This window comes from Leucopleurus acutus, assembly GCF_964270905.1.
Source record: "Leucopleurus acutus genome assembly, chromosome: 5".
NCBI classification, from domain to species: domain Eukaryota; kingdom Metazoa; phylum Chordata; class Mammalia; order Artiodactyla; family Delphinidae; genus Leucopleurus; species Leucopleurus acutus.
The window spans coordinates 121,383,963-121,410,379 of NC_139147.1; the positions used below are offsets into that span (position 1 = coordinate 121,383,963).

General features: G+C 42.7%; 1 protein-coding gene across 2 annotated transcripts in view; it reads right to left on the reverse strand.

Moving 5' to 3' along the window:
• Positions 1-26,041, reverse strand: part of PLS1 (plastin 1) — a 117,833-nt gene extending 91,792 nt beyond the window's left edge. Inside the window, exon 1 of one of the 2 annotated variants that reach the window (XM_082840234.1) lies at positions 25,994-26,041. The gene's annotated coding sequence lies outside the window, so the exon portion shown is untranslated. Of the gene's footprint in view, positions 1-15,958; positions 16,054-25,993 lie in introns of those variants that run through there. The other variant, XM_082840233.1, reaches the window with a different exon arrangement.
• Between the last annotated feature and the right edge of the window lie 376 nt (positions 26,042-26,417).

Genomic DNA, 26,417 nt, shown 5'->3' on the forward strand with positions numbered 1-26,417 from the left:
GGAGATGAAATCACAGTCCTCAATCTGAATTAATTTAATTCATGTAAAACACTTAGGACACCTCAGTAAATACAAGCTTTGATCACCAGCACCATCACCTGAAGAATTATGATATGAAAGAAGTACACTTTGTTATCCCCTTGGAGGATGTAGCCTTGATATCCACAAATGGTATCAAGTCACTGAATCAGCCATACGTAAATTATTATCAGGTAATTATCACTATCTTAGTAGACTTCTCTCTCTTTATTGGAGGTTTCTTCCCCACCCCCACCCCAAACTAACCTGTTCTCTTACTCTAAAGTGGTGAAGCAAAGACACGTATTGTTCACTGAATAGCCATGTGCTGCCCCTCACTTCCAGCAGGTCATGTGGTTAGTTCCAGCCAATGGGCTGTGAGTAGACGTGACTTGTGTCCCTCTTCCAAAGCATTTCAGAGCCACGTGATCCTCTAGCTCCCCTTTCTCTGCTGCGACAATCTGGAAGTCCCATGTTAAAACAGCAAAATCACAAAAATCACAGCAGCCTGACTCTGAGTCACTGTATGCAGAACAGCTACCCTGGAATAGAGCCAATGCTCACTGACATTTATGTGAATAAGAAATCAATGGAAATATCAGGGTTGATTTGTTACTGTAATATAGTCCACTCTATCTTGACTCATACAGAAAGTCTGAGCAGAAAGAAGCCTTGTATCCTGTGATCAACCAATTTGAGACATTTACAAGGATGAATTAAGGAAATTTTCCAAACCTTCCTCAGACAGGTATCTGTGCAACTTTATTATTTCATTTCAAGTTCATTCATAGATTATTACCACATCCACTCCTATTCCAAGATAAGTATTTAAAGCCAAATCCTCTATGCCACTCACTTATCAATAAACTTAAGAACTTACTGAGATATATACTGAGCTATGTACCTTGAGCTATGTTCACCAAATGATGTAACCACTGACAAACCTTAGCTGAATCTGTTGTTCTCCCACATGGCTCTTGTCTTGCTTTATGACTCTCAGACTTCATTTTCAGAAGACACATTTGGCAGTGGGGTTACTGCACCATGGACAAGATGGTGGAGGGCCCTGGGCAGAGCTGGCCCAGTTCTCTTTTGTCAGCAGGAACAAGTATGCTGTTCATTGGACAGACTCATTTCGGTGGGGCTTTGGACACAGAGAGATGCTATCTCCTCCAGCAGGCAATAAAAACATCCAGAAAGATAAGGACTCAATCCTGTGTCCTTTGATACATTCCTGATTTAAAACCACTGGAAACTCTGGAGCCTGGCCTGGCAAACAGCAGGGTATAAACTTCCACAGCCCTGGGTTCAAATCTCAGCTCAACAACTGACAGCTGTGTGAGTCAGGCCAAAAGACAAAGACACAGCCTGTCAGAGCCTCAGTTCCCTGACCCCTCCACAAGGCATCTGTAAGGATTAATGGAACTGATGTAGATTGAAATACTCACTGCACGTTGGACCCTTGCTGCCTCTGAACCGTGGAATTCTTCTTAAAGTCAACTGGAATTTCTATTCCCTTTATGTTTTATTACAAGCAAAACAACATTCTCAGGTACATTTAAAGCAATGAAAAATATACCTTCAGCTTTATCCTTAGATTAGATGCTGTCTAATGACAGTCACAAAAATTAATTCTATTACTTAATCTGATCCTCTTCCAACGTGATCAAGCCCTTGCTAGGAAAATATATCTTGAGTTAAATTTCTGCTCATTTTCCAGAGGCAAATGAACCTTTTAAATTCCTAAGAATTTCCTATTTACCATACTTTTGCTGATTTCCAATTCTGATTATGTATTTTTTATGCTCCAAGTAAATTAGTCATTTTTTTATGCTAAAAATCAATGTCAATGCAGCCTAATCATAAAAAAGAATGAAAAATTAGACAAATTCCAACAGAGGGGCATCCAACAATGTACCTGACTACTCCTCCTCAAAATCCTCAAGGTCAACAAAAAACAAGGGAAGTCTGAGAAACTGTCACAGCCAAGAGGAGCCTAAGGAGCTAAATGTCAATTAAATACAATGTGGATCCATCAGGAATCCATCAGGATTCCTAGATGGGATCCTGGAACAGAAAAAGGACTTTAGGCAAAAACTAAGGAAATATGAATAAACCATAGACTATAGTTAACAATAATGTAACAAAATTGGTTCATTAATTATAACAAATGTACCATACTAGTGTAAAATGTTAATGATAGGGTAAGCTGTGTATCAGTGTGGAGGCACATGGAAAATCTCTGTACTATCTGCTTATTTTCTCCGTAAAGCTAGACTTGCTCTAACAAAAAATGAAGTTTACTAATTAAAAAAAAAAGTCGGCACAATGAGACACCACTTCACAGCAAGATGGTCATAGTCAAAAAGACAGATAATAACAAGTGCTGGTGAGGATGTGGAGAAACTGGAACTTTCATACATTGCTGGTAGGAAGGTAAAATGGTGCAGTCACTTTGGAAACCAGTCTGGCAGTTCCTCAAAGTGTTAAATGTTGAGTCACCATAGGACCCAGCCAGCAATTCCACTTCTAGGTATACACCCAAGAGAAATGAAAACATATGGCCCCCCAAAACTTGTTTACAAATGTTCATAGCAGAATTATTCATAGTAGCCAAAAAGTGGAAACAAATGTCCATCAACTGATGAATGAATAAATAAAATGTGGTAGATCCACACAATGGACTATTATCCAGCCACAAAAATGTGAAGTATTGGTGCTACCACATGGATGAGCCTTGAAAACATTATGCTAAGTGAAATAAGCCAGACACAAAAGGCCACACAGTGTCTGATCCCATATATACAAAATGTCAAGAATATGCAAATCGGGCTTCCCTGCTGGCGCGGTGGTTGAGAGTCCGCCTGCCGATGCAGGGGACATGGGTTCGTGCCCCAGTCCGGGAAGATCCCACATGCCGCAGAGCGGCTGGGCCCGTGAGCCATGGCCGCTGAGCCTGCGCTTCCGGAGCCTGTGCTCCGCAACGGGAGAGGCCACAACAGTGAGAGGCTCGCGTACCGCAAAAAAAAAAAAAAAAAAAGAATATGCAAACCTATAGAGACAGAAAGTAGATTTGTCATTCCCTGGGGAGAGGTACAGGATGACTAACAGGATTTGAATTACAGGAGCAAACATTTCCAAACAAAGTACTGTCCACCATATTTTTAGAAAAATGAGGAAATGAGGAGCGCTAGTGGATATAGGGTGATGAAAATGCCCTAAAACTGACTTATACTTTAACTGAGTGGATTGTATGGTATGTGAATTATATCTTAATAAATAAAGTTGTTAGCTTAAAAAACAACATCATGTACACCAAGAATACTGATGGAACAATTCAATCCTATTCAAGGCAAATATTTTGACACTGTCTGGTTGATAGGAAACCTTTCATTTCCCTGAGAAGTGTTCTGTTTGATTTTGTAATACCCTTAGTGTAATGCCTAAGGGCATAACATAATGAAGAGAACCTGTGCACACAGGCGGTTTGAATGAGGCTTTTCAGATTAAATGAGCAAACTATATAAATATAAGGCCTCCCTAAAGTGTGCCTGAGATGTGAAAGAGGATGCAAAAAATATTCCCACTGACATTTAACAATAAATTAACTTACAAAAAATGAGTATCATTGTGTACTCTTTTAGAATGGTACCTCTGAATGCAATCATTTCCTCTGAATTACTAGAAAATTACAATGCTTTCAGTTCTTCCATTATTCATTGTCCTGGTCCTATGAGAAATGTAATACTCATCTTGCAGAAATACATCAATTAAACTTTAGTCTCCCACAGCACAATATATATCACATAGGTAGGATAGAACTCAGTGAAAATTTAGAAAGTTTAATCTTTTTTATCCTACACATTCCAGATGTATATTAACAGGAAATATAATTTTAAAAACCAAACTACTTTGTTCACAATGAAAGAGACAAACTTTTTTCCCATATTAATCAAGTCTAACTTCATTAATCTAGAACTGAATTACTGTTAACGTTAGAGAAACTGTAAAACCTAAGGTAGAAGAAAGTTACTTTTAGTTCTTGTTTCATTTAACTGCAGGTAAAACAGGTATCCAAGCCTCTAGTAGATTAGTGTATTAATACACATTTCTTTGAGCATCTCTATAAACTACTGTCCTACTCACCTCTAATCTGATTTCTCTTAAAACAATAAGAAATACTTCAAGAGGAATATAACCTCAATTTATATATGTCAGTTTCTTTCAGAGGTGAATCTGTTTTACGTATAAGCGTTATCTACATGTGAGACATTACTATTACATATTATTATTTAATTCATTTCTGGAATTAGTCTAGAACACATATGAATCTACAAAGATTCTTATACTTTGAATTCAAGCTATGCAGCTGTCTCCTGGGTAAAGCTGGAGTCTCTCTCAAGATTTACTGTCAATAAAACACAGGCCTGGAGTTAGCAGTCTGAAACTAAGGCACCATGGATCTTAAGTCTCTACAGGCAAGTAGAAGCTAGAAAATATTGGGTATGTGAGTGGGGTGGGGGTGGGTATAGATTCATCCATTCATTCATTCCTTTTCATGTTCCATTCATTCAACAATTTATCAAGTGCCTCCCTGCATTCAGGCAATGAGGATACAAAGTGAAAAAAGACACAATCCTGCCCTCAAGAAACTCACACTCTGCATGGCCACAAGTGTGGCCACAGAACTTATAACAAAATAAATCTTCGTATTGGAAGATTTTGATCTAACATGCATATTGTATCATTCCTATTTTATCTTATTTAATCCACAACAAAAAAGAAAAACAAAACGCAAACAACAAAAACCAAGGTTCAGACAGGCTGAATGACTTGGAGATTCTCCCACCCACTGAACCTCTCAGCTATGGATGAGTCGAGTCACTCAGCTCTGTCCCACTCACTCACCTCTTCTATTGATAGAAGCCACCTCTTCTATCAATCAGCTAGCAAGGGACAACGCAGGGTGGCAACTTCTACTTACGAATCCACCTTTTTTGCTTTTCCCACCACACTGTAGTTTTAAACACAGGATTCTTTTTAGGAGACACACACGGAAGATTCTCAAAATCTCCAATGAGACACAAATGTCTTTACCATCTGTGGACGTCACCCCAAAAAGATGAACAGAAGGCCTTAGTACCTTCTATTTCCCAGTGACAAGCTTTTCTAAACCAGTACTCAACCAGTAGAATCTCCCAATGTATAGCTAAAGCATCCCAAAGAGACACCACGTCGCCTTTCACTTTTACCTCTGTAATCCTTCAGCACTTGAAGTTAGTTTGAAAGTATCTGTAGAACACCATGCTTACAGCCTTAGCCTTCACTTTTGAATTCCCTTCTCTTCCCAGAACAACCCTGAACAAGTACTATAATCACTTGACTTGGTGATTTATTTTTATCTCGTTTTTTATAATCTGTCTCTCAGAAATTGAAATTGGCTGTCCTTTTATATTTTACATATTTTTGAAAGACACAGAAGCCTTTAATATGATGGATTAATTTTTGCAAGTCTGTAAGATGACTGAAATACACATATTAAAATCAGGGACTTCCCTGGCGGTCCAGTGGTTAGGACTCTGTGCTTTCACTGCTGAGGGCGCGGGTTCAATCCCTGGTCGGGTAATTAAGATCCTGCAAGCCAAGCGGCACGGCAAAAAGAAAAAAAAAGAATTAAAACCAGAGCCAGAAAAAAAGCATTTTTAGGTGTTTTTCCAAAAGAATATGAACCACAGGTCAATACACGGCAAGAAATGGGGTTCCTCCTCTTCCGATGTGTTGGGAGTCAGGAGTAAACCGGAAGTGAAAGTAAGCCGAGATAAACCTGACTCACACTGCCTAAACAATAAAGTCCAAATCCCGCAACCTCATACTCAAGAGGTTCCACCATCTTCCCAAAATGCTTTTGCAGTCTTATCTCCCTGTACTTTCCGTAATGAACTGGAGAACTCAGCACTGGCTGAACCCGCGTTTCCCTGCTGCACCTCTGTTTGAAGGTTCAGTTGCTCCTTTGTCTGGAACACCTCTCCCCATAACTCCCCCCGCTGCCCACTCTACCTGGTGAGCACCTGCCCATCCTTTACTGCCTACTTCATATGCTTCCTCCTCCACTATTTTCTTTATGTAGACAAAAGGAAGCCCTCTTATCAGCTGGCTCACAGAGATGGGTAAAACATCAGAAGACAGCATAAATGATCACCCCATCAACTCTGCCCTGCCTGCCCTAATTATTCCAATGGAAAGTGAAACTTCCTCCTTCTCAGACCTATCACGGTTGGTTCCTATCTTTCTTATAGCACTTAGCACCAGCTGCCCTGTACTGGAGCCAGGAATTCATATATCTTAACCTTCCTACGAGACTGCACGTTTTCTGAGGGGCAAGGAAGGAACTTCCTGCAATTGTGTACATCCTACCTCTGACCTCAGATCTTGCAAGCTATTCCAAAAATACTTATAAAATGAAGTTTAACATTACATCCAGATTAACAAAATTAAATCCAAATACATACTGCTTGAGTTTATTAGTCATTCACGCTTGGTTTGGGTCAACTCCTAACATCTTCTGGCTGATGTCAGCCGTTCAGCTCTCCATAGGTGGAATGTCATACTGGCTGAACCGCAGTTATTTCAAAAATATGGAATACAAGAAAAGGGCTGGTTTCTTGGGAGAACTGGGGGGTTGGGGTCAGGGTGGAGCGGGTAAGGAACTTCCAGAGGGCAGCAAAGGGCACAAGGCAGCAACCACTTGGTAAATGAAACTAATTTAAAAAGAAAATAACAATTAAAAAACCCTGTAACAACAGTTTTATGAAGTTAGTACCGTTTCAAAAGAAAACCACTTTGTTTCTAGCTCTCCTATCTAACCTACATTACTATACTCTCCTCCAGTGGCTCTCAAAGTGTGATTCCCAGATCATCAGCCTCAGCATCACCTGGGAACTTGTTGAAATGAAACTCTCCAGCCCAGATGAACTTATTTGCAAAGCAGAAATAGAGACACAGATGTAGAGAACAAAAGTATGAATACCAAGGGGGGACCAGAGGTGGTGGTGGGATGAATTGGGAGATTGGGATTGACATATATACACCACTATGTATAAAATAGATAACTAATGAGAACCTACTGTATAGCACCGGGAACTCTACTCAGTGCTCTGCAGTGACCTAAATGAGAAGGAAATCTAAAAAGGAGGGGATATACGTATATGTATAACTGATTCACTTTGCTGTACAGCAGAAACTAACACAACACGTAAAGCAACTATACTCCAATAAAAAATTTTAAAAAAAGAATATAGGAAGGGCTTCCCTGGTGGCGCAGTGGTTGAGAGTCGCCTGCCAATGCAGGGGATACGGGTTTGTGCCCTGGTCTGGGAAGATCCCACATGCCGTGGAGCAACTAGGCCCATGAGCCACAACTACTGAGCCTGCGCATCTGGAGCCTGTGCTCCACAACGGGAGAGGCCGCAACAGTGAGAGGCCCGCGCACCACAATGAAGAGTGGCCCCTGCTCGCCGCAACTGGAGAAAGCCCTCGCACATAAACAAAGACCCAACACAGCCAAAAATAAATATAAAATTAATTAATTAATTAAAAACAAAAGAATATAGGAATAGCAGACATAGGAATATATTACTATATTCTCTCTACTACTTATTACCCAATCTCTCATTACTCCAGTCCCCATTATAGTTAATAATTCTTTATATTAAACTTTCCCTGCTCAAAAAAAAAAAACTAAAATGTAGACCTAACTCAAAAGAAAAAAAAATTCTCCAGCCCCACCCCAGACCTAAAGAATGAGAAACTTGGAGTTAGGACCCACCAACCTGTTTGTTAACAAGCTCTCCAACTCATTCTTAGGCCCGATCACCTGTTAGAACACATTAAAGTACCCGTATTTTCCTGAACAGGTCAGCTCCATCCTGTCTCCGTGCTTTTGCTCATGCTGTCCCTTCCCCAAGGAATGCTTTTTCCTCTAGATATTCTCTGTAGATTGAACTTGTGCTTTTCTTTCAAGGCTCAGCTCAGAAGTCCTGACATCTTCCTCAACCCACTGAACAGAATGAACTGCTCTCCATTCGGGCTCCCCCAAAGCCTCATTCTGCCCTTCCTCCTGGTACTCACCTGTGTCCCAGGCTGTCTCTGTGTCTGCCTCCCCCAGCTGACTGAGAACCTGTGAGTACATGGACCGTGCCTCACTTATAGTGCTGTCGCAGCCCAGCTCCCTTTCGGCAATCAAATCCCTTTGATTTTGCAGAGGAAGAGGGAAAAGTATTCTTCTGCAACAAGCCCCTGATTGACCATGAGAAGGATGCTGAGAGGCATCCCACTCCTCTCTCTCCACAATGGAGATGAATAAATACCCTGTCAAGTGAGATCTGAAGTTTAGGGGGCAGTTGTTGAAGGCACCTTTGGGACCAGAGACATCACTTAAAGAGCTCCATAGTCGAGGCTTAGCCATAAACACATTTAAGATTTTATAAAAGCCAGATGTCAATTTCATAGAGAAATTATTCCCTCTGGTCAGTAAAAGAAGGAAATATGGATTGACTGAAAGAGCACTGTATTTGGGGTAGACTGACGCTCCATGAGGACAGGGACCCTATACCTGTCTTGGCCAGCACTATAGTCCCAATGCTGAGCCCTAACAGTCTGTCAAATGTTGAAAGGAAAAGACACAGATGTGAATTCCATCTCTGCCATTTCCAAGCCAGGTAACCTCAGGCAGGCAAGTCATTCATTCTCAAAGTCTTGGCCACTTATCAATGAAAGGCAGCGAAGCTGGAAAATTATTATATCAATAAATACATTACCTTCTCACCTTATAGGTTACTAATTGCTTTCACATTTACTAACTTGTTTAATCATCAAATCTCCAGCTGAAGAGAAGGCCTCTCTTCTCATGGGGTCAGAAACAGAATCACAGACTTTGACTTCTCATCCATGGCCCTGATCATAGGCCAACTGATTTCAGATATCTAAACTTTAATTACCCTACATTTTGATTGAGCAATAAACATTTGATTTCATTTTGATTGAGCAATAAACATTCAGAGATTCTCAGATTACCTTTTTGCCACGGATACTGATCGTGGGTTTAACCTGGGCTGTTTGAGGATAGGAAGAGGGATCAGGCCAATTGCTGCTAGTGCTGTTTTCCCAAAATTAATTCACTTGGCATGAGAACTTTTGCTGAAAAACATCATTCAGTTTTTGTGAGCTGTGTTTCATGCCTGGCACCTCATTGACCTAATAACACTTCAACTCTGAAATAACTGGGCCACTCTTGGCAATACCCCTTGGACCAAAAGAGTGTCCCAATGACCCTCTGAGGGGAGAGGAAGGAAAAGGGAGACTTGACCAGGACAAAATGCTGAGAGAGCTTTCAAGTGAAAGAATTACGGAGTCTTTGAGAACTTTTGATTTGTTCCCAATGGTTATAAATACTAACTTGCTATTGAGCTGAAGGTTCAATTATGTACTAATTTGATATTATCATTCCACCAAATTATTGATGAACAGCATTAAAACCCTAAGCAGAGACATTTATCAAACCTCAGAATTCTAGTTTGCATTGATTTTTACCTATAAACAGTACACAGTATATATCATCAAGGACAAAAAAAAAGAAAAAAACCCAATATAGCCATAAAAGGTGGCGTTTAAGATGACAAAGTGAAATGAGACAAAAAGTCTACTTGTGCCTTTGATCATTCACTGTAAACGAGTCAGTTCTGAACCCGTTTTTCTTTCATTTTAACAATTTAATCTAGATTCTGAGCAACAGCTATGGGAACAAAGCGTGAATGCAGCCAGTACTTTCTGTCTAAGGCATTCAAATTTCCTTGATCAACATCAGTTTTAGGTCAAAGACTGTCATGCATCACTTTGGGTTTTACAATTGTGATCCACGGAGATAGGTTTACTCTTTTATTCATGGAATGCAGAGGCCCCATGTGGGAATTCATCGTAGGGGGCAATTAACATGAAATCCTTCTACATACATTTACCATTACCAATGTTTTAAACTCAAATTCAATCCAAATTCTATTTTGACAGTACTGCTAAAATCTCTTGTTTTTCGGTTCTCTAACAAATTGAAGGGGCTTTCATCATTTTTCTTTTAAATGTTATTTCCTGGGACTGGATCTTTAAACAAGTTATTGAGTTTCTCAATAATGAAGTAATTCTGGTTTCCTCTAATACTGAGTTTCTCCTGTCAACCATTCCCCAAAACCTTTTGCTTCCACCTTACTAAGATATCCATCTACCTTACTATCAGAAAAAGAGTTTCTCGTGTTTTCTTTGTGGTTGGCTTGGGTTTTCTGAAGAAGGCATGTCTCTGTGCAGTGAGTTGTAACCCAAATATTCTTGTAGTTTTATAGCTCTGAATTGCTCAAAAAGAAAAATCTAGTTTATTATAAAGTTTAAAGTCTCCTTCACAACTGGACTTCATGAACAAATAACACATAACTCTCAGAAGAGAAAATACTTTCTGATGAAACAAGTGTTTTAAATAAGAGAAAAACTCTCCTAATCAGTCCTCTCTCGCCCTTTCTGTGCCCACAGTATTACTAAAAAGCAACTCATTTTCACAGAAGCCACGCTACATGTTTCTCACCAGAAAAAGTAAGTAGGCACTTTCAGACATGGTAGTACTGAAAAGAAATAAGACGATCAAAGTTAACACAGCCTCACATCTCATGTGATTTTATATGTCAGCAACAGTTCCAGCAATCAAAACTGTATAACCATTTTATAACCAATAAACCGGCACGCATCACAAAGGCCTCTTTCTCCCTGATTTTCATCAAAAGGTTGATTTTGGATTTTTGGATGTTGAAACACGTAATGGGTAAGGGCCTGAAGCAGGCGGCGGCCTTTCCTTTCGTGTCCAGAGACAGGCCCTGAGAATGCACAGAACCAGCACAGAGGCAGAAGCAGGAAATGGACAGAGGGGCTCAGGCAGCACAGGGAGGAGAGGAACATCCTCAGCTGGATTCTATTCTGAGACTCCCATGAGAGAGTAATGTGGCACACCAAGCAGGGAGGTACGGGACATTTTCTCACAGCCAAGTCAGCTGGTCAAGGCTGACGCCTGCCAGCCCTGACCCTAAATCACTTGTCTCTGACCCCGGGGCCTTCCCTGAGGTATCGACACCCACCTCCAACTGCAACGTGTCCACACTGACGTCAGAACTCCCTGAACTGAAGGATCCCAGCGGAAGTGTCCAGGTTTGGATTCAGCCTGGGGGTTCTGACCACAGTTCAAAGATCTGAGATCAGGGTTAGGGTCAGGACCCACAGATCTTCTAGGAGCTCCCAATGATGGATCCTGCCACCCCAGGTGAAAAAATCCTTATGAACTGTTCACCCTGGAGTCCTTAGGCTTATACACAAGGTGAGTGTCTCACCCCCCAACTCCAGAGGCATCTCCTAGATCCCTACCAACTCACCTCCATCACCCCAAAAGAGCTTTACGGTGTAAAGCTCAGAGAAAGAGCTGCTGTCTCTGCCTCCAGGAAGGCTTCAAGGGTGAAAAGGAGATAAAGACTGAGTGGAATAATTTTAAAAACAAAACCCAGAAAGATTCATCACTGTTGTTTTGTTTCTCTTATGAAAGTCTGGCTCAAAGAATGTTGGGAGTGTCACCAGATAAAATCTGTAGCCATTCTAAGCATCTGTTAGGGTTACCACATTTATCCATTTTGCATTTTGTTAAGCTATTTGATTAAGTTACTTTAGCTCTCAGTGCCTGAAGTCAGGTGGGTCTGGGATCCAAGCTCAGTTCAGCCACTTGTCCATGATGTGACCTCAGAAATGTGATTTTTACCTAAGTCTCAGTTTTCCAGGCTGTAAAATGGGAATAACATTTGCACCAACTTCATCGGATGGTCTGTAAAGATTCAACGACAGATTGCTTGTAAAGTGTTTAGTACAGTGTCTGATCCGTGGAAAACATTTTAAAATACTAGCTACTAATATTACTATTATTATTTGGAGAAAGTTACATAGTACAGTCATTTTACACAGGGTTATGATACATTACTCTGGAATTTAATACCTGGGTGTTAACTGTATGTGACATTAACTTCAACATACTGCTTGATCTTGCATTTCACTGTCCAATCAACCTGGACTAACGTCAAGATGAAAAAAAAAAGTAATTCCTCTATACTTAGCCAACCCTTCCCTGCCCCCCCAGTAATCATCTCTCAAACTCCGTATCTCCTCCCAAGTGTTCTCTCTTCTTGACTCATAAGAAGAGGCATCACTGCCAGTTGAAGATGGTGATCAACTACAGTGTGATTGTCAACAGAAAGGATGTGTGCCCTCCAACAGCTCCCTCAATGCTGTGTGCAGCTCAGTGAAAAGGTTGTGTTTTGATTTGCAAAATGGCTATTTGCAACATCTGTTCCAAGTAAACAAATATACCAAACTACTTCTTGCTCCAGGATTTGGGGTTTGGAAGCCCTGCCTTCTGTCTTGTTTTTCCAGGTGGAGAGTCTGATCACAATTCTCTCTCTCTCAAGCTTACCTCACGTTCCTGGGTCATAAACACCACGGCCATCACTCACTACCTCCCCGTAGTGTAAAATATCTCTCCCAAATACAGTCTCAGTCCACGGACTTGGGGCCCACCCGTTTGTATCTTCTGCCACTGACAAGCTAAGCCACGATGTCCTTTCCAGACTCCTCCTCGACTCCAGATCCCCAGGTCTGCAGCCTTGTCCCTCATTCAACCTTGAACTGGCCAGTCATCCTTTGTGTGTCATCTCTTCCAGTGACACAGCCATCCTCCCATTGGCCACCAAGTTCCCCTCTTTAGATTAGGTCTCTGAGGGCTTTTGATCCACAGAACATCTCCAACTCAAATTAATCTTGGGGTCATCAACCTTGAAAAGTTAAGGACTAGTAGCAATGAAACTAGGGCAGAGGCTCTGGGTAAACCACTAACTAGCTTAGCTAAGCACATCTCAGCTCCACCTCTACATCATGAGGGGATGGTCTGGATAAAGTGCTACCTTATAGCTCTAAGATCCTAAACTCCCACCCTCCCCATGTCAAAGTACACTTGTTTATTTACTAATGCAATAATTATTGAGTATCTAATACTGCAAAGCTACGTGCCTGGCACTGTGAGGGATTGAAGGTCATCTCCCAAAGAACTTATCATCTAGAATGGCAAATGAGACAACCACATCAACAGTTGTAAGAAACAGAAAGAGAGAATGTCACTGTTGGAGGTTATTTATAAAATAAAAAGAACATTACCAACACCCCAAACCTGAAGCTAAAGCAACTTTCAGAGTATCTTTTCTTCTCTGCATCTAGTTTCTGGCAACGCGGCATGCGGGATCTTAGTTCCTCGACCAGGGATTGAACCAGTGCCCCCTGCAGTGGAAGCTCAAAGTCTTAACCACTGTATTGCCAGGGAAGTCCCAGCATCTAGTCTCTTACAAATGCTTTCCCCTTTACAACACTTCTCACATCTGTGCCCTCCACTCTGCATTTAGAATCACATGCTTAAGTCCAGGCCTTAGGCAACTCTCCCCTGTTATGATTTGACTCCTGTCCCCAGAACTGCCCTAAATGATCCATCATGACCTCTCACGAAGATATGAGAATCATCCCATCAGGCTGGTTTGACTTGGCCACTGTCTTGCTATAGCTGTAAGGTGGCCTCCCTCATTTCACAGAGCATCCACATCAAATCCCTTTACCAAACCGTCCCTACTTCACTTCCTCCCTCCCACAAACAGTACCAAGAACATTACTGGTGCTTAGTTCTGGGTGGGTTGTCTAAGTCATAGGCTTGAGGCTCCAAGAGCTTACACACAGTGGTCAGGAAGTTGGGTTATGTACTAAAATTCAACAATCCTGGATACTGAAGACGAGGGATACTAGCACAGGCAACAGTAATAAACGTTAGAGGGTTCAGAAGGGGGAGAGCTACTTTCTGGCTGCAGTAATCAAGGAAGCCTTCTAGGAAGAGGCACACGTGAGCTACACCTTGCAGCATACACAGGACTTCAACATGGAGGGAGGCAAACAAGCATTCTGAGGCAAGGAAGGAGGGCGTCTTCAAGACCAGCCAATTGTTAGGTGGGGCTTGAATGAGAGGGTACTCTTTGAAAGGAGTTTACAAGGTACTAGCAAGCTTAGTAGCAGGAATAGCTAATCTTCTGCCTAAGCCAGATTACAAAGTATAAGGAGGTAGAAGAGAAAAAGAAAGTGTAATAATCTAACCAAACTCTGAGGAGAGTATTGGCCGGGGATGGTAAAAAGAGCCCTGCAAATCAGAAAACCTGGGGCCTGGGCCCAGCTTTGCCAAGGAGGGGCTCCAGCAGCCACAGCAAGTCATTTAACCTCCTTGGTTTCAGTTTTCTCATTTGTAAACTGAAGCAGCTGAACTGGCTGACCTCGAAGGTCTCCACAGGCCAAAACTAAACCAACTGTATATTATTTCTGCCATTAAAACATTCATCATGGGCGGGGGCAGGAGGGGGGTGAAGGAAAAGGCAGATATCTGTATTCCCTTTCCATATAGGTTTCTCCTCCTGAACTAGAAATTTTTTTCCCTAAACTTATTAATTCTATGTACACGCCTCCCACATCATAAATTTAACACTTAAAGAATGTTCAGTGTGGGGTCCCCAAATTTTGTTTATGGCTTACAGGTTATCCAAGAAATTTGTGCAGCATAACCTTAACCTCGTACACGCGTTTCCAATACTGCAGCCCCAGGGTAAAATATCTCTGTGAACTATTAAATGTGACAGGGTAAATAAAGGGGAGAAAAGTGAGAATTCTGTTACTCATCTAAAAGACCGCTTCCCGACATGGATGGATCTAGAGATTGTCATTTTGAGTGAAGTCAGACAGAGAAAGACAAATATATGATATCACTTAAATGCGGAATCTAAAAAAATTGGTACAAATGAACTTATTTACAAAACAGAAATAGAGTCACAGATGTAGAAAACAAACTTATGGTTACTAAGTGGTAAGGGGGAAGAGATAAATTGGGAGATTGGGACTGACATATACACACTACTGTATATAAAATAGATAACTAATAAGAACCTACTGTATAGCACCGGGAACTCTACTCAGTACTCTTTAATGACCTATGTGGGAAAAGAATCTAAAAAAGAATGGATATATGTACATGTGTAGCTGATTCACTTTGCTGTACAGCAGAAACTAGCACAACACTGTAAATCAACTATACTCCAATAAAAATTTTAAAAAATAAAATAAAAGACCGCTTCCTTTTAAGACCAAACGATGCCTGAAATAACAGTAATGTAGAAAAGTAAGGGGGGGGGGATCTTCAACTTTACGAAGTCTCTACTTAAAAATGCAGCTGAAATGCAGAAAGTTTTTGGGCACTGAAATGCGCTGAAAGTTAGCTTTTTTTTTTTTTTTTAATGCCGCATCCAGGGGCCCCCTGTTCCAGGAAAGGCACCAAAACCAGAAACCACGGATGCTGATTTCACTCTAGTCCTACTGATCCTATGCACCAAAAGACCAAAGGCAAATAAACCAGTCACAGAAGTCCAGCGAAACAGGCTGGATCAGAAAGCCTCACCAGCGGCCACTCAAAGTTTAAAAGAGAGGAAAATAGAGAAGTTAACGCAATGCCTAACTTCATGCAGAGAATCATAATGCAGTTCTCAGGCTTACTGGGTAAATAGCATAAATACACGAGTTAACACCTGCCCGCACTACACGCTGACCAGACTGAGCAGGAGCGCGCCCTGAGGTCGGCGGGCGCCGCACTGCACAGCGGGCTCCGGGAGCCACCTCTCCAGCGAGGGAAACCCGGAGAGACTCTCCTGGAGCCGCCGCGGAGCGCCTGCGAGGAAGTAAAGCTTTGTTTTCTGCCTGTCGGTTCAGGCTTCCTCTCGGACCCCACCGCCGCGCCGCGTACCTGCCCTCCAGTCCGCAGCTCCCGCTCCCGATCCAGGCACCCGCAGGTCAGTTCTGCGGCTACCTGGCCGCGCCCGCCCAGCTGCTGCGCTCGCGTCACTACGCATGCCCGGCCGGCACCCGGGTCAGCAAACTTGAAATCCACTTGCCGGGTTTTGGTTGCGGCTCCCAGCGGAACGGACCCGAGGCCAAGAGCTGAAGTGGAGCTGCAGGTGCTGGGAGAGGAGAGGCGGGGAGTGGTGGAGGGGCGCTGCGGCAACCTTATCCTTACCGCCCAAAGCTACCCAGGACGCACCTTCCTCCAAGCCTAAAGATGACCATCTGCACAATTGGAATGATCTTAGCACAGTACTTCTCAAACTTGAGTGTGGATCTGAAGCACGTGGAGGGCTTGTTGAAACACAGTTCCCGCACTCAAGAGCTCAGATTCAAGTAGATCTAGGATGAGGCCCGACCATTTGCATGCCTAACATTTTCACAGGGGAAACAGGTACTACTAACTCGGTTACCACACGTTGCGAACCTCCGGTCAAAAGAAAAGATATATATATTTGGTATTAAAAGAGGAAAGTTTTCTCTCCCCTTCTCCCTCTTTTTGGGATTTCACATAACACTTCCTCTTCATTTAACAGCCACACCTGCTTAAAAATTAAATAACTACAGCTCACACGCAAAGGTGGGATATTTCCTCTAGCATGTGAATCAAGTAAGTGGAATGCAACGAGTTCTCACGTATTTTGCCTGTAGCATAGCCTATGGTTGTGGTGTCTCCAGCTGTGTCCAGGCAACAGGAGGGGGCCCTAATTTGTTGCTCCTTTAACTCAAAGTCCTGTGTGACCGTTTAGCACCTAGCACAATACTGGGTACAAAATATGTACCCAAGAAATCCTGAGATGATATTAGCATGGCTTGAGAGATGAAAAAGAAGGATGTTGGAATTAGTTTAGGAACCCAACAGAATCGATAATCAATTAAATATGGAAGTACGTGGGCTAAGGCTGAGGAGAATAAGGATATCTCCCTGCCTTACACCTAGAGAAATCAGTGGCTTAAGTATCCTTATCTGAGCCCAGACGTAAAGGAGTTGTGAGTTATCACAATACATTTCTTAAAACGTTAAACACACATCTGCCATATAACCCATCCATTCCATTCGTAGTTATTACCCAAGAGAAGTACATGTTCACACAAAGATTTGAATATGAATGTCCACAGCGGCTTTTTTTTTTCACAATAGCCCCAACCAGAAGGAACCCAAATGCCCACCAACAGGTGAATGGATAAACAAATTGTGCAATATCCATCTATGCAATGGAATACTACTCAGCAAAAAAAAAAAAAAAAGGAAAGAATTACTCATATAGGCTTCAACATGGATAAATCTCAAAATTATTATGCTGGGTGAAAGGGGCCAGAGACAAATATATGATTCCATCTATATAAAGTTCAAACTAACCTAAAGTGACAAAAAGCAAACCAGTAATTGCCTGGAGCCAGGGGTAAAGGGAGGAATGGGCTGTCAAGGGGCAGTAAAAATCTTTTGGGGATGATGGAAAAGAAATCTTGTCTTGATTATAGTGGAGATTTCACAGGAGTCTCCAACTGTCAAAACTAAATTGTACACTTTAAATTTATTAAATGTATTTTATATAAATTATTTCCCCATAAAGGTAAAGAAAAAAATGGTGGGGTTTTTTTGGCTGCGTTGGGGCTTCGCTGCTGCCTGTGGGCTTTCGTTGAGGCGGGCGGGGGCTACTCTTTGTTGCGGTGCACGGGCTTCTCAGTGCGGTGGCTACTCTTGTTGCGGAGCACGGGCTCTAGGCGTGTGGGCTTCAGTTGCTGTGGCGCGTGGGCTTAGTTGCTCTGCAGTATGTGGGATCTTCCTGGACCAGGGATCGAACCCACGTCCCCTACATTGGCAGGCAGATTCTTAACCACTGTGCCACCAGGGAAGCCCACAAGATACTTGTTAAAAGAAAAAAATATCCCAGGAAAACAAGAAAAACTGCCATGAACAAACCAGAAATGTTGAGAAAAGACAAAATACAGAGAGGATCATATCTCAGAGAACGAAGATGTAAGGAACGTTCAGCTCAAATCATACAGAGGAGGAGGCTAAGGCAAAGGATGGAGCAGTTGGGGGAAGGGCGTGCAAACTCAGCTAACAGATCAAGAAATGGAAGGAGGGCACTGAGGCACTGGTCAGAGAGAGTAACTGGGGAAAGAGATTTAGAGCAGCTAGGCTAGTCAACACCTTTTTCCTCCGCAGCCGGGTCTAAACTGTGGTCCTGGTAGCTACGGACTTCCAGGAAGAACACGAGTCTCCCATACCTCGAGGGTGAGCTGCCAATACATCCTGGCCTCTCGAGTACTGTTCCTTACCCCAAATTGGCAAAGGATGGCTACAGTGAATAAAAAGGTAAAATTAATAGAGATTCTAAAATACAAAATTGTTAAATCAACACTACTTCAATAAAAATAAATAAATAAAATAAAATACAAAATTGAACAGATAACTAAACGTTATATCATACATTTGAGGAAAAAACAACTATGAGAGAAACACCATCTCTACAACTAACAGTAGAGAAAACAGAGCTAGGCAACCATCAGAAGATGACATTTGGAAAGTATAATTAATACCTTCAAATAATCATGAGAAGATGTCGCAAGTACAGAAATTTTGACCAGATAGTTGGGAATTTAAAACTTTGGTGACTGAGATAAAGAACTAAATGGATGATCCAGGTTTCAGAAAAGACGCAGATGATGAGCAGGTAGGGACTGGAAGATCAAGCTGAGGAATTATTTCAGGATGAAGTCAGCCTAACAGGCAATGGGGTGGAAACGGCTTCAGGGCATAGAAAGATGATCTGGGGCAGTTTACTACATTCTTTATCCTCCCTCCACACCCTGCCCATCCTTAGTTGAAAAAAATAAACTCATGTACAACATTAACTGAAACAGATGGGAAATAGGAAAACAGCTGTGGAGTGTGGCAAAGACTGATCGTCCTCAAATATTTTTTCATCTGTGCTGTACTTATGAAAACGATGATACATCAAAATAATGGGAGGGCTTTCCTGGTGGCGCAGTGGTTGAGAGTCCGCCTGCCGATGCAGGGGACACGGGTGCGTGCCCCGGTCCGGGAAGATCCCACATGCCGCGGAGCGGCTGGGCCCGTGAGCCATGGACGCTGAGCCTGCGCGTCCGGAGCCTGTGCTCCGCAACGGGAGAGGCCACAGCAGTGAGAGGCCCGCGTACCACAAAAAAAAAAATAATAATAATAATGGGAAAGTGATGGACTAGTCGATAACACATTAACAGACACTGTGGATTGCCCTAACTCGCTTCTTTAATCCCTTCCTGGAAAGCCAAAAACTACATTTCCCAGATTTACTTGTAGGTATGGTTCCAGATATGATTTAGGTTTCATCAGGTCATGTAAGACTTTGGTTGAAAATTGAATCGCATGAGGAGAAGGGGAAAGCATGATCCCCTTCTGGCAGCTTCCTGATCCCGTCAGAGTTAGCAACTGCCTTTACGGTAATTTGGGGAGTTCTTGGATTCTCATGATGAAGTCTGTTTCTCCCAATGATTCCATGTATTATCTGCATCTTGTAATAAACCTCTTTATTCTTAAACTAGCAAAAGGGACTTCGATACTGACAAATGCATGTTCCATCTGGGAAACACGTTGTCTTATTTGAAAATGATCAGTAAATAAATGAGAAAATGAATACTAGGAAACTCAAATACAAAAATCTTAGTAAAAAGTACAAAAGAGCACTTTTAACCTTGGGGTTAACCTTCTTAGGCAAGACTCAAAACCCAGAAGCCGTAAGGGAAGATATGGACAGATTTGATACAATAAAAATTAAAATTTCTGTATGACAAGAAGCAACTGACAAAGAGAAAATATTTTCAGAGTATCTATCAGAAAAGGGTTAATGTCCATAATATATTAAAATGCTCCTATAAATCAATAAAAAGATAAAACTCATAAAGTCCTGAGTAGGTAATTAACAGAAAACAAAATCCAAATGATTAATAGACATATGAGTAGATGCTTGAGCCTTTTGGTAAGTAGACAAATGCGTATATATATATATACACCTTACTCCAAATCAATCAAATCAGAATCTCTGGGAATGCCCAGATACTTTTTATTTTTTATATTATTTTATAATTTTTTCTTCCAGTTTTATTGAGATATAGTTGACATACAGCACTGTATAGGTTTAGGGTGTACAGAATAATGATTTGACTAACATACCTCATGAAGTGTTTATTATAATAAGTTTAGTGAACATCCATCATCTCACAGATACAAAATTAAAGGAATAAAAACAAAATTTGTTTTCTTGTGATGAGAACTCAGGATTTATTCTCTTAACAACTTTCATATATAACATATAGCAGTTAATTACATTTATCATGTTTTACATTACATCCCTAGTACTTACTTATAACTGGAGATTTGTAACTTTTGACCACCTTCATCCAATCTCTCCTCCCCCAACCCTTCTCCTCTGGTAACCACAAATCTGATCTCTTTTTCTATGTTTGTTTATTTTTGAAGTATAACTGACCTAAAACACTATATTAGTTCCTGTTACACAACATAGTGAGTTGGTATTTCTATATATTTCAAAATGATCACCACAATAAATCTAGTTATGATACGTCACCATACAAGGATGTTACATAGTCATAGACTATATATCCCACACTACACATAGCCATATGTATGTGATTATTTTAAGTTGCTGATCCCTTAAGTTCAAAGGTATTTTAACAAGCCTGCATTTTTTTCTCCCCACCCCACACTTACTGTTTTCGACATCGTATTTTACATTTTGTGTGTGTGTGTGTGTATCCCTTCACTACTTACCATGGATATAGATGATTTTACTGCTTTTGTCTTTTAACCTTCCTACTAGCTTTATACATGGTGGATTTACTACTTTTATTGTATATTTGCCTTTGAGCTTTTTCCTTTCATAATTTTCACGTTTCTAGTTCTGGTCTTTTTTGCTCAGCAAAGTCCCTTTAACATTTTTTGTAAAGCTGGTTTGGTGGTTCTGAACTCTTTTAGCTTTGGTGTGTCTGTAAAACTTTTGATCTCTCCATCAAATCTGAATGAAAGCCTTGCCAGCTTGAGTTTTTTTCTTTTAAATAAATTTATTTATTTATTTTTGGCTGCATTGGGTCTTCATTGCTGTGCGCAGGCTTTCTCTATTTGTGGTGAGCGGGGGCTACTTTTCGTTGCAGTGCGCAAGCTTCTCATTGCAGTGGTTTCTCTTGCTGTGGACCACGGGCGCTAGGTGTGTGGGCTTCAGTAGTTGTGGCTCACGGGCTCTAGAGCGCAGTCTCAGTAGTTGTGGCGCACGGGCTTAGTTGCTCTGTGGCATGTGGGATCTTCCGGGACCAGGGCTCAAACCCGTGTCCCCTGCATTGGCAGGCAGATTCTTAACCACTGCGCCACCAGGGAAGTCCCGGCTTGAGTATTCTTGATTGTAGGTTTTTCCCTTTTATCGTTTTAAATATATCACGCTATTCTATTCTGGCCTGCAGAGTTTCTACTGAAAAGTCAGTTGATAGGCTGATGGGAGTTCCCTTGTACATAACTTGTGGCTTTTCCCTTGCTGCTTTTAATATTCTCTCTGTATCTTTAATTTTTGTCATTTTAATTACAATGTGTCTTGGTGTGGTCCCACTTGGGTTGATCCTGTTTGGGTCTCTCTGTGCTTCTTGGACCTGGTTGTCTGTTTCCTAACTTCTGTTAGGGAAGTTTTCAGCTATTATGTCTTCAAGTATGTTTTCTGTCCCTTTCTCTCTCCTTCTTCTGGGTCCTCTGTAATGTGAATGTTAGTATGCTTGATGCTGTCTCAGAGGTCTCTTAAACTGTTCTCATTTCTTTTTTTTTTTCTTTTTTCTGTTCAGCTTCAGTGATTTCTACTACTCTGTCTTCCAGCTTGCTAATCTGTTCCTCTGTGTTATCTAATCTACTGTTGCTTCCTTCTAGTATACTTTTCATTTCAGTTATTGTATTCTTCATCTCTCTATGTTCTTTATATTTTTTAACTCTGTTAAAAACTTCTCATGGGGGCTTCCCTGGTGGCGCAGTGGTTGAGAATCTGCCTGCCAATGCAGGGGACACGGGTTCAAGCCCTGGTCCGGGAAGATCCTACATGCCGCAGAGCAACTGGGCCCGTGAGCCACAACTACTGAGCCTGTGTGTCTGGAGCCTGTGCTCCGCAACAAGAGAGGCCGCGATAGTGAGAGGCCCGCGCACCGCGATGAAGAGTGGCCCCCGCTTGCCACAACTAGAGAAAGCCCTCACACAGAAACAAAGACCCAACACAGCCAAAAATAAATATACATTAAAAAAAAAACTGTTTAAAAAAAAAAAGAGCCCACAGTGGCCTCTGAAAAAAAAACAAAAAAAAACTTCTCATGTCTCACTCTGTTCATCCAGTCTTCTCCCTAGTTTTTGTTTTTCTTTTTTAAATTTTTTTTATTTTTTAACATCTTTATTGGGGTATAATTGCTTTACAATGGTGTGTTAGTTTCTGCTTTATAACAAAGTGAATCAGTTATACATATACTTCTCCCTAGTTTTTTGATCTTTTTTAATCTTTATGATTATTACCTTGAACTGTCTATCAGGTAGATTGCCTATCTCCACTTAGTTCTTCTTCTGGGATTTTATCTTCTTCCTTCATTTAGAACATATTCCTCTATTGCCTCTGTTTGCCAAATTGGCTGCTTTTATTTCTATGTATCTGGGAGGTTGGTTATGTTTCCTGACCTTGGAGAAGTGGCCTTTTGTACGAGATGTCCTATGTATCCCAACAACACACTGCCCTCTGGCCACCAGACCTATGTATTCTAGGGGTGCTCCCCATTTGGGCTGCATGGGCCCTTCTGTTGTGGTGGGCTGACTACTGTGGGCAGTCTGTTAGGCATGGCTGGTCCCTGGTCTGGTTGGTTGCCAGGTCCTGCCTTGTGCAGAGGCTGCTGGCTCTGGGGCCCTGGTGGGTCTGGGGGCTAGCGCTGACCCACTGGTGGGGAGGGTCAGGTTCTGGAGTATGAGATTACAGGGTTGTAGGTCCTGGATCTAGTATTGGCCTGCTGGTGGGTGAGGCCAGTTCCTGATATAGGGTGTCCCAAAGCTGGTGTTGGCCCACTGGTGAGTGTGGCTGGATCCCAGGGCAGCTGGCTGAGGGGTACAATGTGTCTCAAAGCTGGTATCGGCTTGCTGGTGGGCAGGGTCAGTGTCCGGGTGGGGGGTGTCCTAGGGCTGGTGTTAGTTTGCTCATGGGCTGGACTGGGACCCAGAGGGTCCTGGGGCTGGTGCTGGCCTGCAGGATGGTGGGTAGGGTGCAGGGCTGTAGTGGTCCTAGGACTGGTGTCCACCCACTGGTGAGTAAGGGTGGGTCCTAGGGCTAGTACCAGCCCACTGGTGGGTAAAGTTGCATCCTGGGGTCTCTGGTTGCAGGGCTTGGGGGTCCTGGAGCTGGTGTTTTGGCCCACAGTGGGTGGGGCTGGAGCCCAAGGGGTCCTAGGGCTGGTGCCTACCCACTGGTGGGCTAGGCTGGTCCTTGGGCTAGTGCCAGCCCCTCGGTGGATGGAGCCAGATCCCAGGGTCTCTGGCTCTAGGGCTGTGGGGTCCCAGGGCTAGTGCTGCTGCACTCTCCTGGACCCTCTGCTGTGTGGGGCTGGGTTAGGGTGTCTATGGGCTCAAGGGGTCTTAAGGCAGCAAGCCTGCTGGTAGAGAGGCTGTGTCTCCATCCAGTTAGTTGCTCGGCCTGAGGTTTTCCAGTACTGGTGCCAAAAGGCTGGTGGGCAGGGCTGGGAGCTAGTGCTAATGAGCTAGAGTCAGGACTTCAAAATGGCATTCGCCAGCTCCAGTGTCCATGGGGTAGATGGTGCTCCCCAAAATGGCTCCTACCAGTGCCTTTGTCCCCAGCATGAGCTCCAGCTGCTCCTGCCTCTCTGAGAGGCTCTCTAAGATCAGCAGGTGGGTCTGACTCAGGCTTGTTTCAAATTATTCCTTCTGCCCTGGGTCCTGGAGTGTGAGATTTTATGTGCGCCCTTTAAGAGTAGAGCCTCTATTTCCCCCAGCCCTCTAGCTCTCCCGCACTTGCCTTCAAAGCCAAACTTTCTGAGGTCCCTCTTCCTGGTGCAGGACCCCCAGGCTGGGGAGCCCTATGTGGAGCTCAAACCCCTCGCTCCTTGGGGAGAGCCTCTGCAGTTGTGATTATCCTCCAGTTTGTGGGCTGTCCACCTAGGTCTTGACTATACAGTCTTTCTGCCCCTCTTACCCATCTCATGGTGGTTCCTTCTTTATATCTTTAGTTGTAGAAGATCTTTTCTGCTAGTCTGCCAGTCTTTCTCATCAATAGTTGCTCTGTAAATAATTATGATTTGGGGGACTTCCCTGGTGGCACAGTGATTAAGAATCTGCCTGCCAGTGCAGGGGACACGGGTTTGAGCCCCGGTCCATGAAGATCCCACATGCTGTGGAGCAACTAAGCCTGTGTGCCACAACTACTGAGCCTGTGCTCCAGAGCCAACAAACCACAACTACTGAGCCCGTGAGCCACAACTACTGAAGCCCACACGTCTAGAGCCCATGCTCCGCAACGAGAGGCCACCGCAATGAGAAGCCCGTGCACCGCAACGAAGAGTAGCCCCCCACTCGCCGCAATGACGAGTAGCCCCCACTCGCCGCAACGAAGAGTAGCCCCCACTCGCCGCAACTAGAGAAAACCCGCACACAGCAACGAATACCCAACGCAACCAAAAATAAATATAAAAAAATAAATTATAATTTTGATGTGCCTGTGAGAGGAGGTGAGCTCAAGGTCTTCCGACTCCGCCATCTTGGACCCTAATGAGGCTCCATCATCACCCAGATACTTTTAAAAAGCTTCCCACTCGTTGGGCCTTCCTGGTGGCGCAGTGGTTGGGAGTCCGCCTACCGATGCAGGGGACACGGGTTCGTGCCCCGGTCCGGGAAGATCCCACACGCCGCGGAGCGGCTGGGCCCGTGAGCCATGGCCGCTGAGCCTGCGCGTCCCAAGCCTGTGCTCCGCAACGGAAGAGGCCACAACAGTAAGAGGCCCCCATACCGCAAAAAAAAAAAAAAAAGCTTCCCACTCACATAATTTCAATGCATAGTCAAGGTTAAGAAATGCTACTCTATAACGGTGCTAACTCAAAGTGTGGTCCATGGACAAGCAGCATCAGCACTACCTAAGAGCTTGTTAAAACGCAATTTATTGCATTCTCTTTCAGACCCATTGAATCCGAATGGGCTGGGGCTCAGAAATCTGTTTCAGTAAGCCCTCCAGGTGATTCTGCTGCATGCTCAAGTTCGAGAACTCAGAAACCTCTCCTCAAGCTTTATTTCATTACAGAGCTACTGGGAGGATAACAGCAGATGAAACAGATGAAAGGATTTTGAGAAAAGTAAAAAAATGGTTGCAAATGCAAATAATCATTACCATTTAAACACATTTGATATAAGCTTAGGGTCATGCTTGAGACCTTAGCAATGTAAGTGCCAATAATTCATTACTGAGATAGAAATCTCCTGGACACATGCAAAGGTACTCCATGTCATTTCTGAATTGTATCCAAATACAATGGAGTTCTTCTCCAAAATACAGCCTTAGCAGATGTGAAACTGCCACATGGATAGGAAGACAAATAGCTTTACATTTAAGTTTCTTCAATATTTTAAGTTCCTCTATGACAACTAGGTGTTTTTTGATAATGGGCTTTTTCAGTGTTTCTACTAAATGGGTTTAATAGAATTAAATTAATTCATTAATGCAGTTTGGCTGTACAGGATCATTTGTTCTGCTTTATTAAGTTTCAGAATGTTGACTTGTGGTTATGTTGGTCTGTTATTTGAGGCTTTAGCCAATGAAAACCATTAGACATGTGCCCCTTTTTACCCACTAATCTGACAATATTCAATACACAGTCAAGCTACTGAAGCAGGGGAATTGCATAATCATACCTGGGTTTTGAAAAGGTGCTCTGTCTGCCATGTAGAACAATTCCAAACAACACTGGCATCATCTAGGAGCAAAGTTTTAAAAACTATTAAAAATGGAAATTATTAAATAATAAAAAATAAATAACTTTCAAAATTATTAAAAATGAGGGACTTCCCTGGTGGTCTAGTGATAAAGAATCCGCCTTCCAATGCAGGGGATGCAGGTTCAATCCCTGGTGGGGGAACTAAGATCCCACATGCCGCAGGGCAACTAAGCCTGCGCGCCACAACTACAGAGCTCATGCGCCTCAATGAGAAAGCCCATGTGCCATAAACTACAGAACCCACGCTCCCACAGCCACAGCTAGAGAGAGAAAAACCCGCATGCCACAACTACAGAGAAGCCCGCGCCACAACGAAAGATCCCACATGCCTCAACGAAGAT